Source organism: Uranotaenia lowii, chromosome 3, assembly GCF_029784155.1.
Source record: "Uranotaenia lowii strain MFRU-FL chromosome 3, ASM2978415v1, whole genome shotgun sequence".
NCBI classification, from domain to species: Eukaryota; Metazoa; Arthropoda; class Insecta; order Diptera; family Culicidae; genus Uranotaenia; species Uranotaenia lowii.
In genome coordinates this window covers 264,277,491-264,293,640 of record NC_073693.1, presented here as the reverse complement: position 1 = coordinate 264,293,640, position 16,150 = coordinate 264,277,491, and positions in this window count along the sequence as shown.

Sequence of the window (16,150 nt, the reverse complement as noted above, 5' to 3'; positions counted from 1 at the left end):
CGAACTCAAATCAGCTATCAAAATAAAACATTGGGACAGAAAACTTAAAAGATATGAATCAGAATCAAAGCATTTGAAGAATCTTGGAACGTGAGTTTTTCACTCAGAGCGACTTATTTTACCGATTGCACTGCGAGATAAGGCACTTCAATCAGCACTCCAAGGGCAAACAGGGGCATCATCAATGTAAAAAAAATAGTGCGAAACTATTTCTGGTGGCCAGGAATGGCGAAACAAGTAGAAGAGTTTGTTAAAAGATGCGAGACTTGTTTTCGTCTGTCGAACAAAAAAAAAAAAAATCAACCAATCCCATTGACTAACCATGAGTTACCCAAAGGACTCTGGGAAATCCTTCAAATAGATTTTTTTTTTTAATTTAACAACTGTGGTTCAGGAGAATTTCTAGTTGTTGTGGATACATATTCAAGATATCTGCATGTGGTTGAAATGAAATTAACTGACGTCGATAGTACAAACGAAGCACTTAGTCGAATTTCTCTGACATGGGGATATCCCTTGGCACTCCGCAGTGACAATGGGCCACCATTTCAGAGTGAAAAGTCTTGTAAGACATAGGAAAATAGAGGAGTAAGAATACGAAAATCTATTCCATTATGTGCTCAGTCCAACGGAGCAGTTGAGCGACAAAACAAAGTGTTAAAGTATGATTAAATGCCAGCAAAAATTGATAAGGTAAATTGGAAAAAGGCATTAGATAAATATGTCCACGAGCACAACAAAGTTCGACCCCTTTCACGCTTCGGGGTTACGCCTTTTGAATTATTGGTTGGATAGAAATACAAGGGAACATTCCCATTTTTATGGAAAGCAAGATCAACAGAGCAATTGGACCGAACAGATGTGCGAGAAAAGATGTTTCATCAAAACTCGAGAGCAAAAGATATGCAAATGCCATAAGGAACTCAGAACTATCAGATATTGTTGTGGGAGACAAAGGAGACCCAACATTTTCAAAAGAACGTTACACTGTTCTGACAAGAGATGGAGCAAAAGTTGTAATACAAAGCGAAAGAAGAGTTACATATGCAAGAAAAGTTTATGACATCAAATGGGTTCCTAATACAATTCAAGAAGTGGAAACTCAAACTTGTGAAAATAGCCCGGAAATTGAAATGTTAGAGCAAAGAGAACGACCAAAACGAATAACAAAATACCATCACGTGGTTATATTCAATGTATTTGATTAAAGAGTACAGTAGTGAAGTATTGTAGGATAATGTACTAGAAATAGAGTTAATCAAATAAGAAATAATAAATTAAAATTTAATGCAATATGTGTACGTTGGTAACCCTATGCATTTTAAGTCTGAAACTCATAGCAACGCGAACACGCGTTCTGGTAAGAAGTAAAGAAAAAGAAAAATCTACTCGCGTTTTCCTCTGCCCACCCGAGTGTTTTAAACGTGACGCGCGGGTATCACTCGCTATAAATAAAGCAACCCGGTCGCTTAAGAGGTCATTCTGAAATCGAAGCTCTTATGAGCAACAAATAGTGGTTGTGCTTGAAGGTCCGCATGAAAGGTCAACATCAAAGGTCCGCATCAAAGGTTCGCATCAAAGGTCCGCATCAAGGGTCCGCATCAAAGGTCCGCATCAAGGGTTCGCATGAAAGGGCCGCATCAAGGGTCCGCATGAAAGGTCCGCATCAAGGGTTCGCATCAAAGGTCCGCATCAAGGGTCCGCATCAAAGGTCCGCATTATGGGTCCGCATCAAGGGCCCGCATCAAAGGTCCGCATCAAGGGTCCGCATGAAAGGTCCGCATCAAGGGTCCGCATCAAAGGTCCGCATTATGGGTCCGCATTAAGGGTCCGCATCAAAGGTCCGCATCAAGGGTCCGCATCAAAGGTCCGCATCAAGGGTCCGCAACAAGGGTCCGCATCAAAGGTTCGCATCAAAGGTTCGCATCAAAGGTCCGCATCAAGGGTCCGCATCAAAGGTCCGCATCAAAGGTCCGCATCAAGGGTCCGCATCAAGGGTCCGCATGAAAGGTCCGCATCAAGGGTCCGCATCAAGGGCCCGCATCAAAGGTCCGCATCAAGGGCCCGCATCAAAGATCCGCATCAAGGGTCCGCATGAAAGGTCCGCATCAAGGGTCCGCATCAAAGGTCCGCATATGGGTCCGCATTAAGGGTCCGCATGAAAGGTCCGCATCAAGGGTCCGCATCAAGGGTCCGCATCAAAGGTCCGCATTATGGGTCCGCATTAAGGGGTCCGCATCAAAGGTCCACATCAAGGGTCCGCATGAAAGGTCCGCATCAAGGGTCAGCATCAAGGGTCCGCATCAAAGGTTCGCGACGTGGGTCGACAAAACAAGCCGCAAATCACGACAGCTAGGTGAGGAAAATTTCATCGGAGGTGATTGCATCCATAAAAAAACAAGGGTAAAAAGCCCTTGTTCAATATAATTCGGCTGATCAACAGGAGTGCAAGTTCCAGTTAATTAGAAAATGGCTGGAACTACACAACACTGGTCAGAGCTTGCCGGACGAGTTCAAGTGGAATGTTCTTGGTAGTCAATATATGTAAGGACATAACTGTCATGTGACAAAAATGATTGTAAAAAGTAATTAAAAGTCCTAACTGATGTTTCTTTGCATTCTTTCCAGACATACAGTTCAGTGCTTTCGTTCTTCCGCCGGTCGATGAAGATGATAACAGGAAGGCATCCAGGAGTGAACAAGTGTTTCAAACCTGCCCTATCCAATGCAACTCCATGCAAATCCATTCTCCTTATTTTATGCTGGATCCCACAACAATGCCGGCTGGCCTCAACGTTTGAAAAATGCGAACTACTTCGTTGGCGATTCATTTCAAATAGTGTCAATATCACAACTTTTTCAGCAACGTCAGCTTCACATGGTAAACGGTAGAGACTTTTTATTATCCTCACGCTGAAATAAAATTGTTCGATTAAAAAAGACGTTCTATGTTTTGTAACTTTTATTTCTGACAAAAAAATTCCAATTAGAAAAAAATCTATCCTGAATGAGAATATTACATTCAATTTACAAGTCCTGTAATTATCAGCTGGCATGTAAAATAATGTGCGCACTTAAAAATAAATGTCCTAAACCTGTAAAATTACGGTAAATGTCCTGCTCCTTTTTGTTACAGGATATTTACTGTAATTTTACGGCAATTAATTTTTTCTGTGTAGTTTGACGACATAGTCGGATTTTTGTTCTTTTGATATCAAATTTTCAAATATATAAATTTGTCTGATCCTTTATCACAATTCCATATCATGATTTTGTAAATTTTAGTCATATTTTTACCATGCTTATCATGATTTTGTTTTATTTGTCATATTTCTGCCATGATTTTGGCATATTTTGTCATATTTTTGTTAAAATATTGTCATATTTTTATCACATTTGTCAGTGTTAGTAATTATTTTTTCATTATATTGTAAATTTCAGTGATATTTGTCAGATTTTTTTTGTCATAATTTGTTCATACTTTTTATCACATTTATCATGTTTTGTCATTTATTACCAACTTTTTGTCATATTTATGTCATAATTTTGTACATAGTTTTGTCCCCCACATTCGTCCCACACGCTCCCTCGCCAGCGTTCGTCTCGGGAACCCGAACACTCATTTCTAAATCTTCCAACCTTTTTACACCATTTATAAAAGAGGTATTTTTTACCACAATACTTCGAAAATAGCGATCTCAGCAGTAATTATGAAATTTCCGCATGTCTAGCGAGTCGAACAATCTTTGTCACCATTCAACTAAACTTAATGCTAATAGAATGGAGCTTTTTTCACTTTCAGTATTGTTCGCTTGAAACTGAAAATGAAGATAGGATAACCTCATGAACCTGTAAAGAGCCTGAATGTATACTGAGCATCGATGTTGCCGTTTGGTGAATAAGTGTGCGGAGTGCTTTCGAGATTGAGCTTTCTGGTCATTCTCGTATGAATCTAGTTGGCGTTGAACTGACCGATACACTGCAATAAAATCAGCTGATAATTTCTCACTGACACTGAAAATTTGCAGCACTGGTAGCAAGAGCTGTTAGAGGAGTGCGTGAAGCTCAACGAGCAGCATCAATGCTCAAGTGGCAGCAGCAATGAAATGCATCGAGCAACGCAAGATGGACGTATAAGCTATAGCTATAATATAATATATAATATAATATATATAGATTACAATCCCGCGGCTTTCAGACTGGGTAAATCTGAAGTATGGAGAGGTCAACTTTTACCTGACGCAGTTCCTTTCGGGTCATGGGTGCTTTAAGCAATAACTACATGGGTTTAAGCTCATCAGCTCGTCATATGATCCAGAATGCGTACATACGGAGGAATCGGCACCTACATAATTTAATGGTCCAGCGTCGATTGCCATAGGGCCCTGGTCAACTGTTAACGATCCGTAGCCAGGGTCTTCACTTGGTTCTAGTCAAGACTTTCGACAACAATACGTATTTCGGAGGCTAGACTTCGCCACCACGAGTTTCTGGGTCTGCCTCTTCTTCGATGTCCTTCTGGATTACATTCAAGCGCCTTTATGCAAATCTCGTTCTCATCTTTTCGCAGCGTGTACCCCAACTTGGTCTTTTAGACATTGATTTTGAGACCTGCTGCTTTGGAGCTTTCGTTGAGGTCGTCGAGTTTGCTCTGCATATCTGGTTGTGTTTGGGCGAGCAAAACAATATCGCCTGCCCGGTCAAGGTCGTTTAGTTGCTCCATTGATGAAGGATTCCACGGCAATCCTCAGTTCGGTGCACAGTCGATCGATCCAGCCAGAATTTCATCCATTAGCTCGCAGGAGCTCGCTGTCATCGAATCACAATAGCCTCTGGGCTGTCGCAAATGTGCTCACTCGTTAATACTAGTGGTAGAATCCTGGATCTAATCTTCCAGCAAGGTTTCGTTAAGAAAAGATCGACTGTGACAAACCTGATGTGTTATGTTAATGAATTACACACCGCAACTGATAAAAAAAAAACAAGTGCAAGTGGATTCAGTATACATCGACTTCGCCAAAGCCTTCGACACAGTACCCCATAGCATTGCGGTGATGAAACTAGAGCGCTATGGTTTTCCCACATGGGCAACCAGATGGCTGCACTCGTACATGATGAATCGTCGAAGCTTCATAAAAATCCGTGGAACACATTCCTCGGTGTTCGATATGCATTCTGGAGTCCCACAAGGAAGTCATTTTGGCCCGCTAATCGTTGTGCTTTTTGTAAATGACTTGGCAACCCGCCTTAAGTCATCAAAGTTTCTGCTATGCTGATGACCTGAAATTCTACAGTGTAGTTGACTCAATTGTGGATTTCGCAGAGCTTCCGTTGCCTTCGACTACTCGTTCCGCGACTCTTCACTAGAAAGTACAACCGTGATAAAAGATCTTGGGGTAACATTCGATCAAAAGCTCTCTTTCGCATATGGCAACAACAACAGTTCGCTTTGTTCGGATTCCTTCGTCGAAATACTTCGAGTTTTAAAGACCCTTATGCTCTAAAGACTGTGTTCTGCTCACGCGTACGCAGTGTCTTGCAGTATGCCACACCAGTTTGGACACCTTATCTTTCCGTTCACATTGAAAGAATTGAGAGGGTCCAGAAAAGATTTCTCCGTTTCGCATTGCGTCATGTGCCTTGGCGAGATCCCGTTCGATTGCCACCGTACTCTGATTGATGTGGTCTATTATCATTGACGTCGCTGAGCCAAAGGAGAACTTATCTACAACGAATCTTCGTCTATGATATCATTACGGATGCTATCCATTTCCGCAACGGCTTCACTCTTTGAACCTACACGCTCCAGCTCGACAATTACGTTGCCAGTCTCTTTTCTGCTTCTTGGAAGCTTCTGCTTCCAAGAAGCAGAAAAGTATTCGACCCAAATTATCCCTCACAACGATGCTGCCAAGTGTTTAATGATGTTTATTATTCATTCGACTTCAATGTATCCAAAGCAAAATTTAAATTTATGATTCGTGAAGTAAGCTTATTTTAAGCCAAATTTATAACCTAATTTAAGATCAAGTTAATACTTAGAAGTGGTTTATTTATATAAAGTGCAAAGAAAATTAGTTAATAGCTTGCAATTTATACAAATATTAGGAGTACAGGAGAATATGGTTTACTCATTAAGATCACATCACAGTCAAAAGTGTCTCTAGATCATATCCTTTTACCTAATCTCCTTAACAAAATTATTTGCTAGGATGCAGAGGTGACCTCTGTCCTAAAGCGCAAATTTATGTCTTTCATCTCTTTCTCTATTTTCCTAACTATCCATTGACTACTAGGACGTGGCCAGCGCCTTTATTGATGTTCAAAGAGAGAGCATCAGTTTTGTACATTGAGAATGGGCTAATCCCAAGTACCATTCATTTGACCCTTGTACAAAATTGATGGCCTCGGTCAATCACGGTGTAGCAACCATTGGCGATGTGGAATTCGTTCTACTGAGCCACACCAGCGATCGTGGAGTTCAAAATACTATATGTAATTTATTGATCTTTGAATATTACCGTTTTGCCTTAATTGAAAACTCAACTCAACTAAACATGTAAAATTTCAACAAATCTAAAATTTTTTTTGATCATACAAACATTTGTATAGAAGAACAGCATTTCGGATTTTACGATTTAAGGTGGATGTGAGTAGTCAATCAAGCTAAGCTAAGCTAAGCTAATTTAAGATCAAGTTAATACTCATGGTCTGTATGACAACACAGTCAAAGACATCCAATAACATACATCCTTGTCTTACTCCAGCAGTTACCGGGATTGGATAGCACAAGACTTTGCACGAAAATGCCTCGTACTGTGCTTCGATGAGATGGACTAGATTCTCTGAGACTCCTCGTCGCCTTAGAGCCGCCCAGATGTTTTCATGGTTAAGTTGATCGAATGCATTTTCGAAATCAACGAACACCAGCAGAAGAAAGTCCTGGAATTCGTTGATTTGTTCCAGTATGATTTGTAGCGTTGTGATGTCGTCCACACATGATCGTCCGGATCGGAATCCAGATTGCTACCGTCGGAGTGTAGCGTCGATTTACTCCTAGATCCTGTTCTTTGAGGCTTGTACAGATCAACGTTACGCCATGCATATTTGTCAGGTTTTAATTCGAGTGGAAGAGTCAATCTCCAGCAGACCAACGCAAGTCGAGAGAGTCCTTCACCCGCCATTGACTTTCTTTGTTGTAAAAGGAACAAAAAGAGCTACCTGTTAAACCAAAAATGGCAGTACTAGGAAAATTTCATTTCCTTTACAAAGGCAATAGAAAAACGACCATCCATTTGAAATTTCGTACTGAATGTCATAATTCCGGAGTGTCAAGCTTTAAACATCAAATCAGCATCATATTGCTCACGCAGGAACATGTGGGCATACCTTTGTATATTTTCCCATCAATTCCAATCGATTTCCCAGTACCGTTCAAAAGATCTCACAAAAATAGTGTAGGCGAATTTACAACACACTTTTTTGCAATGATTTTTTTTTTGAATATTGAACAATGCTTTTCCCGATAGATAGTATATATATTTTCCCCCATTTTATTATCCTTCACCTACGGTCGGTCGGCTTTCTGGGTATAGTGATGAAATTCACTCGTCGGCTGCTGGAAAAATTATGTTTGATTCGTGAACGTAGTACTAGAAATACGCTACGATTTCTGACGTGGTGGGCGTAATTCAATGCTCATAGTAGGTTCCTACTGATGATATCCCCATCGGAAGAAAACACCAATCAGCAGTGAGCATCGGGAAAAGCTGAAAAACATTTTCCGCCTCTTGACTCGATTCGGAAAGGATCTCTTGCCGGAAGAAGGATTAGGAGGAACTCAATGAAAGCGCCTTCCTTCCGGAGAACATAAACGTGCCCCCATCATGGCTCAGTCAGCAGAAGGTAAGACGGGCGGCACAAAACGAAAATGAACGAATACCTACAGTGTCAATTATGCGGCGCAATGACGAGTAAGTAGGCAACCCAGAGCCGAAGCTTTGCCGAGATAATTTCAAAGAAAAACACAAAAGCCGCGTGGGTGAGGCCGTTTTGCCAAATTGGACAATCTGTTTCGTTGTCGTCGTGGGTTTGCGTGGCTTGGCGTGGATTGGATCGGGAAGAGAGTCTGTCAAGGCGTTTTTCGAGAGCTCGCGTGTGTGTGAACTTTGAGATACATGTGGGTGCCCCACTCGAGGGAGGAATTGGTGGGTATGATATGCTAATGGGGCTATTCTAGTTTGGCTAATTGAGCCACGGAAAGCGCGATTTGAATCTAGTTGTTGCTGCGTATGTGTGCATTTGGTGTAATGTATCAACAGCAGGTACACTTACTTACCTGTTTATTACTGATACGATATGAATCGAGAGATCAGCACCAAGTGTGGGCTGATGCTGTTGCTGATGATTGACTACATCCTTTCGGCGGTTTTTGTTTCAACCTTACTTCCAGGTGACTAGTTCAACTAGCCAAGTTGCTGCATATGAACACTTGAAAAACATACCGAGAAACACCTACATGTCTCATCATCAATCAAATAAAATCGTATGAAAGCATATGATTCTTTTCCACTGAAGCCGTCATTTTCTTAAATATTTCACCGTGCGTTATTCCTGATATTTTCATTTTGAAAGTTTCATAAAACAAAACAACCATTTATAAGACTCATTCATCTCAAATTTGGGGATTATCCGCCCAACCCTCGTCTCTGAATCCATCTTCCTTTTCAACACGATTTACACAAAACTACCAATTTTGATACGCAATATCTCCGGACTTTGAAATCGTACAAACAATGATAAAATAATCTTTGTAATAATTTTTTTAATCCAAAGAATGATTATTGGTGAAAAGTTATTCTATGCGACAGATCAGAGCTCAGACTTAGATAAATTATATCGCTATTTTCGCACTAGCTTCCTCGATATTAAAGATTAAAATTCATTCTAAAGATTTTATTTCCCACAGTACTCAGTGATTTCTTTGCTGTCCGTAGAGTGAAATGAAAGAACACGTATCTCAGAATGGAAATTTTTAATGTGTTACAAAAATTTGCATATCATTAGGAGAAAAACCTTACCTTTTTGTACTTTATCGTTGTACTTTTTACACATTTAACCATTTCATTCCAATCCTTACAGACTGTCTTTTAGCTCTATTTTTATGTTATTACTGTCAAAATTGTTCCACAGCTAAGCAATCAGTTGCTTACTAAACTAAACAGTGCGGTTTAGCAAATTCCGAAGGGTGACATTCAAATCCACTTAGGTGACCTCAACCACCTTCAACGCAAAAGATTGACTCCAACAATCATGACCTTGAGCGCATCGTGGGGCGCCATGGTCTTGGACAGATGAGCAAAAACGGAGAGGTGTTAGTAGAATTTTGTGGCAACAACAACATGGTGATCGGTGGATCGCTCTTCCCCCATCGACCAGCACATAAGGTAACTTGGGTATCCCGAGAAGTTGAAAGGTCATACGTTAAACAGCTAGAGTCCCGAGCCTCGTAATTGCCGACAGACAGAACAGTCGAAGAACAGTTGTTTGGAATCAAGAATGCCTTTATCACAATGAGCCATGATACTCCCGATAAAGTTTATGGAAGTATTGATATGCTAGTTTAATGGCATTGCGGTGAACGTTACATGAAGAATTCTTGATAGAAGAATTAAAGATCGGAAAGAAATGATGGATAGATAAAGCTGACGCTTAGTAGAAGAAAATTTTATAGGTGTTGAAATAGAACCAAGAGCAAATTTTATGGAAAGTTTCTATGGTGCATTCTAGACTCTTTGTCCCACATCAGTTGAATGGCTGAGAGAAGTAACAGCGAGAGGCGCAATTACATTCACCCATACATCCAACCCGATGGATTGGTGAAGCACGTGCTCAATTTCAACACCTATAAAATTTTCTTTCCAAGTATCTCTTAGATGTAGCTCTGGTCAACTGCTTGTAAAAAAGTTTCCAGTTCAAATATTACGAAATGCAATTTTCGATAATTTTCGATCATCCTTCCCGTCTACGTAACAGATGTGGCATTGGAATATCTATTAAAAGTTCAAAAAAAACATAACAAACTGTGGGGGCTTGTGATATAGCTCAGTTGGCAAGTCAGATTCCTCCTGAGCGGATGTCCACGAGTTCTCAATAGGCCAAGAGTAAACATCGAACACATTTGTACCGGATAAGTTTTTTAACCCTTTAATGCATGACTTTTTTTAAATGAGAATTGCAGTTATTGATTCAGTGAAATAATAACATTTTAATTCGAATAACAAAACTCAACAGGTTTGAAGTCGTTCTTTTGAGTATTATAAAAGTTATGGCCCATCAAAGTTGAAAAATATTTTTTGAAATTCTTAATTCATTTCAATACTTTTTTTTTTGTTTCGATTATAGTCGTTTTACCATCATTATGGCATTCGCGACTTTATCAACGTTACAGTTGGCGAATCGTTATTGAAAAACTTATCCGGTACAACTGTGTTCGATGTTTACTCTTGGGCTTGAACTCGCGGACATCTGCTCAGGAGACAACAGACTCGCCAACTGAGCTATATCACAAGCCCATTCATTTCAATACGATTTTGCAAATTTCTTCCAAACTTTGTCAATTGGGTGCAGGAAGGTGTTTGTGATTGATTGAGGTTAAAAATTGTGATAAAATTTGCGAATCTGAAGAAATATCAGCAATTTTTCAAAAATTACTTTTTTCGAAAAAATAAATAAATTTGTATTTTGCATCTTTTCCGCATACTTTGTTCAATATCTCACGAAAATATTGAAATACCGTAACAAAAATACCATGGGCGAATTCCTTTTAATCTTTCAAATATTTTTGGTCCATACACCTTTCAAAAATATTCACGCGTTTCCGAGATATTTGGATTTAGATTAGTGTTGTTTTAAAACAACACTATGTATTAAAGGGTTAATAACTGTCCGCCAACTGCAACGTTGATAAAAAGAAGCGAATGCCAGAAAGATGGTAAAACGACTATAATCGAAACAAAAAAAAAAATGCAACAAATTGATATATCACCTCCCCCCTAATCACGTTTATACCGATTTTAGTAAACTTCTTGGAAAAGCGGGGTCCAAGGCCGTGCGAACGGGGGGGGGGGGGGGTTAGGGGTTTAACCACCCCCCCCCCCCATGAAGATTTTTTCCAAGTACAAATTTCGAAGTTGTATTTCTCTTGATCCTCAGAGGTGTTAAATAAGTGTTTACAAGAAAGTCAGAAATTTTTCTCGCCTCCGGCGGAAATAAGTTTTAAATCACCCTAGGCTTGAGACATTTTGTTTTACGACATTACATGAAACGGTATACGAATTTAAACTTATTTTTAATTGTAAATTTCGATTTGCAATTAATCAACCTTTTGCATTGAAACTCTAAACTCGACATACAAAAACCCTATCTCGTCTTTAAAACGGGTTTTTATTCAGAAATGTAACCAAAAAAGTTCAGAATTTGAAACCAATCATTTTAACTTCAAAATTAATTCGTTGAGTACTAATATTATACATTAACAAGTTGGAAGCAATGTATCATGATGACTCACGTTTTTTTTCCGAATCAGCTAATTGAAATCTAAAACCTTGTATAATCTTGTATAATTTTGATTTACTAAAAATTTTGCAAATAAGAAATATTCTTCAAGAAACCAATTTCAGTCTCTATTTTTTTGTTTGTTTCTTGTTCTTCTAAATGTTCAACATCACATCCAAAAACGTTTTGATTAATTACACAAAACCACAAAATCAACATCCTTCGAAGTGCAAATAATTTAAAAGCTATTTTTGACTAATTTGGGTGCCCTGGATCTAAATATGTAATTTTACTATCAGCTTTTGTTTTTTGAATAACTTTTGCAAATATTTTAAAATCATTTAAGAAATTTCTGAATTTTTTTGACAAAACTTTAAAACAAAAACACAACATTTAAAAATAAAGGCATAACACAATTTTCATTTTTCTCAAAGACTTCAGATAATTGAAGTTCTGGGAAAAAGTTATAGAGGTTTTCAATGTGTATACTTTTCCCCATTTCTAATGAAGTTTTAAACCAAATTGAACTTTCGGTATTTTTAAAGCAAAAATCAATGAATGAATTCCATTTTTTTTTAAACTTTATTCAATAATTTAAGAAATACTTGTAATTATATCTTTCCTAGTTTTTATAACCTGTAGAATTTAACTTTTTTAGATCATACATCATCATCTTTGGAATATTATTCCTTAATTGAAACAACAGATTTGTTTTCTGTAACCGTAGATTTGCTACTTCATCAGTTATCAATGATTGATTTCACTTAAAACTGCTACATTTTAAAGCTTACAAACTCAATATCACCCAAATGCAAAGTGATAGACAAAATTTGACGAAAGATTCGAGTTTGGAATACATAAATATACCAAATCAATCATTCAATCATAGGCACAAAAATGCTGTTCCTTTAAGTAATCAATTAAAATATTTTTTTAAATGATAAGACGAGTTTATCGGTAGAAATTATTCTTAAATATTAAAAACTAATCTTTTTCATCATTATATTTAAATTTAATTTTAAAATAAATTTACTGAAGGTTAAAGTAAACTATTTAAACTTTATGAAATATTTTTCAAAAGTTTGTCTTTGTTTTTCAAATCCATATTTTTGTGTTCCGAATAAAATAATCTTCTTATTTTGAAACTAATTTTTTTTTAAGAATTTAGATTTTTTTTAAAATCTGGTATACTATATCTGTGCAATAATTCTTATGTCCGAAGCTTCATTCGAAATTTTGATTTACATTCTGTTTCAGGTGATTCAGGAATATTGATTTCAAATTTGATATCTGTTTAGAATTTATTTTCAAGCCAATTTCTACTTCAGAATAAGGAATATCATTACGAATGATTTACCAATTACTTACCAGAAATATCATTGATTTGACACATTCATTCGGATTCGTTTTGAAAACGTTGAGTAATTTTATTAGTAAAATTTATTATTTTTTGAGTTTGTGTGATGATTATAAGCAAGAAAATTTCTTGTGTATTTTTGGTATTGTTATTACTATTGGCTAAATTTGAATTTCGAAACCCCCCCCCCCCCCCCATGGACGGGTCCTTCGCACGGGCCTGGGCGGGGTTAGGTTTTAAGTTGTTTTTAATAATCAGGACTGAAAAAATAATTTCAATTTGAAAATATAAAAACTCAGATTCATATTAACTTGAAATCTGAAGCTTTGCTTTCAAACCTGCAATTGGAGAATGAATCAAATTCTCGTTATTGAGATTTAGATTGTTTTTTTTTCCGAACTAAGATTCAAAGTTCAGATTCAATATTCGTTAATTAATCAATAAGCTGATAATTGATCAATACCGATGCATGATGCCGTCTTTTTGATTTTATAACCAAATTTTCAATTTTATGAAGAGATTAATCGCCATTATTTATGTTTGTTAAAATTCTTCTTTTTCATTTTCACTATCTTTCATTTCTTCTAAATTTCTATTTCTCCATTTCATAATTTTAACACATTGTGGGTCAAATACGACATATGTATCTCGCTTTTTCGCTTGCCGGTAGTGTGTTACACAAAGCGGCAGCACTTAAAATAGTATAAGTTCAATAATGATACTTTAATCTGCAAAATTAAACACAAAACTTTTGGTAACTCAATGTTATGTTTTATATCAATGAGGAAAGTTCATATTTGCCAAAAAATGTGAAAAAAAATCCTTTTCAGTTGTTCGTTTTCTTAAATGTATTTTCGGTATTTTGATCAAAATATTTTTTTTGAATGGTTCAAGTTTATAAGTTTTCCTCTTTAAATGCTCTTTCGCTTTTTTCATATCATAAAAAATGTATTATAACCTTTCTATAGATATTTATAAACCTTATTTAGAATCGACTGCAATTTGTTTATTTAATAAATAGCCAACCAGTCTAATTTATCCGATCATGAAGTGTTTATTTAACCAACGTTTCGGTGCTAATTGGCACCATCCTCAGGGTAACTGGAATTTTAAAAAGAATTGTTGTAATTTTATGATAGTGTAAAGTGTGAGTTATGTATTGGTCCTACTTACAATAATCAGATACATTACATCACATACAGATACATCTTTGTAATAATGCTTATGATAAGCCTATTGTCGTTTTGTTGGTCTCTTGGTTGTTTGCACATGCTGTAAGGTCAAAATTTTTGGTATACATTATTTTAAATTTGAACTTGTTATCTATGGCGGTCACTGAGATACTGTGGGTTTATGGAAATGGTAGCAAGTTCATTCATGTTGTGAGTGTTCATTTTGAGAGATATTTTGGGAGAACTTTTTCTGTTTTTGCCTGTGTTGGTTTAATCTGTCAAAGATCGCTGCATAGGCTGTGTTGGGATTGTCTGCGTCTGCTCGTTTGTTTACACTTTTTTCGGCTATGTAAATGTGACACATCTCTAGGAATTCTAGGTTTTTGTGTCTGAGTGTGCTGTCGATAATTCGGGTATTAGGGAGATCGAACCTGTGTTTGTAATCAATACAATGTTCGATCAATTCTTTTTAAAATCTCAGTTACCCTGAGGATGGTGTAAATTAGCACCGAAACGTTGGTTAAATAAACACTTCATGTTCGGATAAATAAGACTAGTTGGATTTTTATTAGATATTTAAAAACTTTAAATTTTCTAATTTTTTTCTGAGAATATGCTTTCACCAATATACTGAATTAAAAAATAACAAAATCAACTTAAACAGCGGTACACTAAACTGATAATAGTTAAATAATATAATCAACCATGTACACACATTTATGTAGAAAAATGCTTGTGTTCAAATTATTTTAGAGTTGCCTAAGATTTTTTGTATCTAACGTAGTTTGAAGTCCGAAATTTGCAAGAGAAACTTTGTGGGACCTGTCGTTAAAAAAAAGGGTTATCCAGGACATAAAAAACAAACACAAGTTTCACTTCAAATTGTAAAAATTTTATAGAATCATATACAAAATCATTAAAAAGTTTTGGCCAAACTTGACATAGGAAAATATATTGAAATTAAAATTCAGACTCCTCCATTCTTTTCAGTGGGGAGCTAGGACGAGAGGGGATTATACCCATCCTTTTTTATAACTCAAGAAATGATTAAGAAAATTTTGCATAGAAGGGATTGATGTACGAGAAAGTTTACTTGATTATTAAACAGGAGAACTCTCATAATTTTTATTTAATGTCTTGGAAACTGATCAAGCAAATGGAAACAAATTTGGCATGGGAGAGGAATTTTATACAAATTAAATATTTATATTGGCAGAAATTTGGATACATAATAATAATAGGAAAACAATTTTTTTGGCAGGGATTGAGAACATAGAGGAATATTTAAGAAAATTAGAATCAACCTAATTTATTTTGTAATCCGAAACTCAAGCTGCTGCTTGCAGTTTCATTTCAAGGGATTGATATTTATTGATGTTGAGGTGTAGCAAAGCACACCGGGTCAGCTAGTTAAAAATAAAATTTGAGAATGATCCGGCCTGGTCTGGTTGGTTGGATTTCGTAAAATAGGCCAGATTTTGCACGGATTTATTTACTTTATTTGCAAAATCAAACAATAAACTCGAATCCAGGAAGTAAAATGTTTGCGTTCAATAACCACATTTTTGGATTAATTTTTCTTATATAACATAAAAAAACATTTTTCGGATTTTTCAAAAATCCATGCACGATTTCAAACCTGCTGATTTATTTTTGTTTCATATTTTTTATTTTGATTGAATAATTCTTGGGTTTGGCTAAAATTGTCCGGTTTTTCTACGAACTTTTTTAAATTTATACAGATATATTTGATCAGCGTGGGGAACAACTTCTAAGCTTTTTTCCAGCTTTTTATAAATTCAATTTGTTTATTGGAATTTTTTGTTCAGGTAATACCCATCTCCTGTAGCAGTCAATTGATTAGAAATCAATGTATGTATGTAGGTAGATAATCCACCATGGGTGCACGGATTCACCGCATTTTTAAGTCATGAGTTCGGCTAATCATCAATGCAAATCACCACATACCCGACACCATGGCCGATACCGGGAATTGAACCCAGTACGCCTGGCATACCAAAACCAGACTCGCACCAATGTACAAATATTAGTTAATTATTAACTC